Source organism: Gossypium hirsutum, chromosome A10 (genome assembly GCF_007990345.1).
Source record: "Gossypium hirsutum isolate 1008001.06 chromosome A10, Gossypium_hirsutum_v2.1, whole genome shotgun sequence".
Lineage (NCBI taxonomy): Eukaryota > Viridiplantae > Streptophyta > Magnoliopsida > Malvales > Malvaceae > Gossypium > Gossypium hirsutum.
This window is the reverse complement of record NC_053433.1, coordinates 104342540-104349420: the sequence shown is the minus strand read 5'-3', so window position 1 is coordinate 104349420 and position 6881 is coordinate 104342540. Positions and strand designations below refer to the sequence as shown.

At 31.9% G+C, this 6881-nt stretch overlaps 1 long non-coding RNA gene and 1 pseudogene across 1 annotated transcript; both read right to left on the bottom strand.

Annotated features, from left to right (window-relative positions):
- Window positions 1-953: 953 nt before the first annotated feature.
- Window positions 954-2128, bottom strand: LOC121203164 (tyrosine/DOPA decarboxylase 2-like; annotated as a pseudogene).
- An 815-nt stretch (window positions 2129-2943) lies between these two features.
- Window positions 2944-5104, bottom strand: LOC107895947 (uncharacterized). The gene is made up of 2 exons (XR_001683527.2): window positions 4964-5104; window positions 2944-3230 (listed from the first exon to the last, which is right to left on the bottom strand). It is a non-coding gene; the product is annotated as an uncharacterized lncRNA (long non-coding RNA).
- Window positions 5105-6881: the final 1777 nt, after the last annotated feature.

Sequence of the window (6881 nt, the reverse complement as noted above, 5' to 3'; positions counted from 1 at the left end):
CCCACGAACAATGAGACCCTCTCCCTAAGATTCAGGTTTAACCACAAGATCCTTCATCTTATCATATGAGGTCAAAGAACCATAGAGACTCGCGGCTATATAAAATCGTGTCTCTAAAGGTTGAATAAGATGGGGGCAACGAACAAAGTAGGATCAACCCTAGATCTTCCTTACATACTGAACCTCCATGGCCTCCAAGTTTGAGAGAATTTCTTTAAACACTGTTAAGTGTTCGTGTACAGACGCATCTTCCTCCAAACGATGAGCATAAAGACGCTACTTCATATGCAACTTGCTTGTTAGAGTTTTCGACATACATATTTATTCTAGTCTCTTCCATAATGCAACGACGGTCTTCTCTTTCATCACATCCTGTAAAATTTCGTTGGACAAATGCAGATGTAATTGTGTTAACGCCTTTTGATCCTTACGCTTCTTCTCTTAATCTGTTAATGTCGAAGGCATCTTATCTATCCTTAGCAGGGCATCCTCCAGATCCATCCGTGCAAGAACTGCTTGCATCTTAATCTGCCACAATGCAAATCTGGTGTTGCGATCCAACAGCGAAATTTCATACTTCAAAGACGCCATTACCGTGATTAAGATGAACAACCCAGAAGCTCAGATACCAAATTGTGAAAATAAAATAAAATAAAAAATAAAAATAAAATAAAAAACACACAGATTTTTACGTAGAAACCCTTTCGGGAAAAAACCACGGGCAAATGAGAAGAAAACTCACTATGTCGAATTCGAATTAATTACAAGAGGAATAGACTATATCTATTTATAGGCTTGTAAAGCCATATTCTAGTAAGACTGAAACACCTTATTCTAATAAATATCAAATATACGGAATTTAATAAGGTTTAAAAACCTTATTCTAAAATAAAATAAAAGAAGTGTAATTCTATATGAATTCTTCTTTTATTTTATTTTACCACTGTATTTTATATTTTATTTAAATAAGGATTCGAGTCACTTAATTCTAACAATAATCCACAACTTGCTTTGAATCACTTGCATTATTTGTGAGGAACTCAGCCCTTGTTGAATTTGTTAGTGCATCAGGATCTTTAACACAAAGACAACAACAATCCAAAGTAGTGAAGAACCATTTATGGGCATTGAAACCAAATGAGTTTACATTCTCTACCCCATTAATGAAAGGACGATACTCAGGGCATATAGGCACTTCCTACATAAGCTGCATCAACGTGGATCCACATGCCATACTCTTTGGTTACTTCACTTAACGACCGTATTGGATCAACGGAAGTCGTTGATGTTGTCCCGAAGGTGGCACAAAGAAAAGCTGGGATAATCCAGCTTCAACGTCCAATCTTATTGTTGTCCGCAATGATTCTGCGGATAGTTGAAATGCTGTGGATCTCATTGTCTTAATCGCCCTAAAGTTCTTACACTCTAAACCAGCGAATTTAGCTGCCTTTAAAAGTGCACAGTGGGTTTGGTCTGACCCATAAAAAACTAACTTCCCTATGTTCCCTCTCCCTACTTTGGCTAACATTTGATCTCTGGCAGCTACTAGTGTGCATAAGATGGCCTCACATGTAGTTCCTTGTATAACACCACCGCCAGTTCCAGAGAAAAGGAAACTTTGAGGAAGCCCAAGCATCTAGCCAAGCCAATCAATGGTTAAGAATTCAAGCTCAGTCATGGCTGGTGATGATACCCAATTGAACCCCACCACATTGAAGCCAGTGCTAAGCACCTCTTCAAGAAAGCCAGCAATGCTGCCACTTGAAGGGAAGTACGCAAAGTAGTTGGGGCTTTGCCGGTGAGCTATGCCGGGAATGATGTATTGTTGTATATCATGGAGTATTGTTTCAATAGGTTCTAGAATATTAGGGGCGGACTTTGGTAAAAGTTTGGCAAGGTAACCAGGTTGGACTTGGCTTAGAACAGGGTATTTTTCCATGTTTTGGTAATAATCAGCTATGAAATCTATGATCATATGACCTTGCCTCCTAAATTCTTTTGGATTTAGAAGGTTAGCAGTGTTGGAAAAGTTGTTTTCTTCTTCATAGTGGGAATCCAAGCTGCCCATTCCCTCTATAATTGGAGTTCGAATGATAGAAATCAAAATGAAGCTATATTGGACAATGAATTTAATAAATAATAAAATTTATTATTTGAAATCAGTAAAAATAATACATGTAATATATATGAAACAAAAATGGAAATTTTAGTTGAAATTATAAACAAAAAAAATTAAATAAGTAAATATAATTTAATGGGTGACAACGATTTATTCAACAATATATTTACATTTATTCTAAATATGTATAAATCATGGATAGCAGAATAAAACCTTAATAAAATCTTTCCAAATGAATTTCATGCTCAATCAAAGCTCATAACAAGAAAGTGTTACATTTTTGCAAAGAAATATTTAAACATGTCATGGTAAAAAATTGTCATGAAAGTCTCCAAACTCAATGAAACATAATCAAAATTTTGAACAACTAAATGAAATACAAAACTAACATATTTATATATTTAGACACCCTAAATATATGTCACAAGTTACAAATATGTTACTTTAATATTGTTGCTAATTTTGTTGGTAGTGTGGTGTCCTAAATTAAGTAGGATTTCAAAAATCCAAAAGTTGATAATCAACGTGTAAAAAACATCACGTAAACATAAAATGCTTAATAAATTTAAATGGAATTCACTATACTTACCTTACTTTGAGATTCGCATACTAAATACCTTAACAACATTAATAATAACATTAACAACCAGACATACTAGACAAAATAAGCTTAGAAGTACATGTTTCATGTGTGATATAATATACATATTTATCGACATACTATAATATCAATATTTTAACCGCATTTATTTATGACTTTCATATCACATAATTAAAATTGGTTTTCATATTTTAATGTAATTTTTCATGTCACAACACACTTGTAAATTTCAATATGCATTTTCACCACATTTCATGCTCATCTATAACAATACACACTTATAGTTTCTCACTTTATTTTTTCATTTCATTTCATTTATTAAACATCTTCCTAAGCATATACCCATATATTAATGCTTCCTTGCCTAACATATCAAACTATAGTGAATTCTCACCATGTTCTTACAACCAATACATTTAACATATTAAAAACATAAATAGCATACGACATCAACAAGTACCTTTCAAAGAAGGCTCCTCCAAGACCTTCACTCCACAATCTTCTCTTTTCCTTTATTAGAAATACAAAACCACATTTTTACATATTGTCAAAATATGAAGATAACATTAAATAGTCATATTAATGCTCAACAACGGTTCAAAAGCTTTTAAACAATAGATGAGAAGATGGAATGCTAGAAAGTCATGAACTCTTACCAAGGACTCTTCCTTCTCTCTCTAGATTAGAGTTCCTCACACTTAGCTCAAACTTTAGATGAAAGAGTGATGGAGTTGATGATTAGATAGGACTCAAATATGGTTTATATAATGTAGTTTTTGTAAGAAAATGCAACAAAATGGTGAGAGATCGAAAAAGGCAATGAGTGGGAAAGAGGAAAAGATGAAGAAGAAAGCTTCTTTTTCTCTAACAATGGTCGACTGGCAAGGCTGAAAAGTGGTGGTTCTTTCCCTTATTTGATATTTAGAATACTAATTTAAATGGTTCAATAGTCAAAAAGCTAGTATATGTAGCCAAAATTTAGTTTAAAGGCTAAATTCATTTATAATTATTTCAAAAATCATTCATCACTATGCATTATTATCAACTCCAATATTTAATTATGATTGGTTCCAATTGGGGAAAATTTATCATTTTATCATTCAACTCATAATTTTATTCGATTAAATTCGAAATTCTAAAAATAACTTTAAAAGTTTTTTTAATGATTTCCCAACAATTCAAAAATAATTAAATCCATGGTAATTGAATTTTTCTTATTGGAATGCTAACGTAATTCCCGGTAACAGTACAGTACGGTAAATAAAAAATTTTCGGATGTTACCCTCAATTAGATTTTAAAACAAACTGGATTTAATTTAAAATGACTGGACTTACAAGATTGACTTGTGCTTAATTTAGGAATGTTTCTTATTGGGGAAAAACTGAAATTTTCAGTTTATTAAAATAAGTGTTTCTGAGTCTATTTTTAGTTTAAGAAAAATACTTTTTCTTTAAAAAAGTAAATTTTTTTATAATATTTTTATCTCAAAAATACTTCTTGGAAAAAATATTATCTTTTGTGTTAACGGGCCAATTTGTCCGGGCCCACGTCAAAACCAAAATACCAAAATAAATATAAAATCCATAAAAATAAAACCCAATCAACAGTCCAAGTCCAGTTTACAGGTCTAATACATTAAGCCCAATAATAAAACCCAATCCAGCTAAACCCTAACCCAAAACCCCATGGCCCAAAACAGAAGCATAGCCAGGAACCCTAGCAGCTTCTGCTTGCGCCGCAACGACCCCAACAGCCTCCACGCCTTCGTACGGCCTCCTGGCGCCACAGCCACGCCCGTACCTCTGTACGCTAGCACACAGCCCCATATGATGCCAGCGAACTCCGTACTTGCAAGCAAACGCAAAAACACCAGCACAACAAAGAGAAAAGAACAAGAAATTTGTATTTTCTTTTTCATTTTTCTCTATTTTCGGCTATAAAATCCATGTAACAGTCCATGTATTTTTTTACACACACAGAACAGAGAAAAAGAAATCAAAATAGTAAAGGTGATTTCAAGCTTCTTTGTTCCTTTTCTTTCGATTTATTTTTCCTTTTCATTGGCTCGATTTTCTTTTTAATATGTGAATCGACACCGATAAAAGCCCAAAACGTCTCGAAAATACAGAGATTCGGGCGAGGGCCGAATGTTTGCTGCTTTTGAATTTATGCTTTGTTTTTTAAAAGGAATAATGCATGACTTGAGTTTTTTTAAGAAGAAAAAGAAAAGGAAAGAGCTTACCTCCGTGGGCGTGTACCAGATCTGGCCGTCATCCGCGCCATTAGCCATCAAGTCGATGGTGGTTTAGTGGCTGCATAATGGACAAACCCTAACAGAGTAGGGGTTCTTTTTCTTCATCTGCATTTTCGGGAAGAAAATAAATGGAAATGGGGGATTTTAATATCAGTTTTATAAAATGACGCCGTTTAAAGAGGGTGGATTCGCGTGTTGACCCGATCCGAAGGTCGGATCCACGATCTTTCGTTACAGATGGGCATTTTGCTCTGATAATCCCTCCTATTCACTCCCACTTTTGATTGGCTCCTGATTTTCTTTTATTTATTTTTAGATGCTTCCTAAAGTTTGAGTATGTTTGCACTTTGGTCCACGCTCAAGTGCTGCGTTTTAAGACCTGGGGTATTTCTAGTTTTGGACCCTGAGCGTTCGCACGCGTTGCGCATTGGTCCTTGCTTCAATTTCAATAATTTATTTTATTCATAAATTGTCCCCATTATTTTAGATTTATTTTTAATTGAGTTCTCTATACTTATAATGCATTGTTTTTAAAAGAATTCATTAAATATTTTTTTGTGTTGAAATTACTTTAATAATTCTACCCCTTTTTTAAAATTTTTTTTATTATTTTAAAGTTCTATATTATGTTATTTTAACATCTAGTATAATATTTCGTTTAAATATTTTATATATTTGTACATGTTTTATTTTAATTGAGTTTTTGACTAGTAATGTTTATTATTTTAAAGTTTTTAACATTTTTATATACGTGTATATGTGTTAAGCTATTATAATAACTCTATTTTGTTTTTGTAAAATCATCTTTAAATTCTTTAATATATTATTTCAACATTCTATATGATATTTCATTCAAATGTTTTATATCTACATGAACATGTATTATTCATAGTAAAATTAGCTTGATCCTATATACATGTCGAATTCCTTTTTTCATTTAGTTGTTTTTTTTATTATTTATATATATATATGTTTTTTAAATCTATTGTGTATATAACTTATCTCCTAAAATTTTACGTTATCATATACCTTTGCATGTTTTTTTTTATATATTCTATTCATTATTTGAACTTATCTTTATTCGTACATATTGTCAATTGTAAATAAATGTATTTTTCCAAATCATTTTGCATATTATTTGATTCAAATGCCTTCATTTTGTAGCATCTATTTTAAAAATTATTTATATATTCTTAGTTTTTACAAATTATCTTGAATTCTAACATGTGTTGTTTGTTCATCAATGCATCATTCCTTAGAAGTTGTTTTGTATCATATTAATTTTATGTTGTTTGGTATCTCATGGGTTAATTTTTTTTATATTATTTCATGTGTATTATGTCAATTATTCTCCATGCGTGCTTGAACATTGAGTTATAATTTTTAGATTAATTATAGTTGATTGTTTTGTTAGTTGATTGAATAAGTTATATTATCTTCATGCATCCATTATCGTATTTTATGCATACATATATTATCCCATGCTCTTTTTGGTTTACGAAATGTTGTTTTATAAGGCCCAACCTTATTTAATTAATTATTCCATCTTATTTCAAGTAAAATTAATACGTTTTAAGCTAGTTTTATAACTATTCATTTAAAAATTCTTTAAAACGAAGGCAATGCTGATGTTTGGCAATTCGGGAAAACGTGCCCTATCGTGCTGTGTTACGATTTCCTGTTTGCTCAAAATAATCGAACATTCCTTTGGAATTTCACTCATGTCTTTAAAATTTTTTAAAACGAAGGAAATGTTCGATGTTTAGCAATTCGGAGAATCGTACCCTATCGTGCTGGGTTGCAATTTCCCGTTTGTTCAAAATAATCGAACATCCCTTTAAAATTTCACTCATATTTTCTAAACTTTAAAATAAGGCAATGTTCGATGTCTAGAAATTCGAGGAAT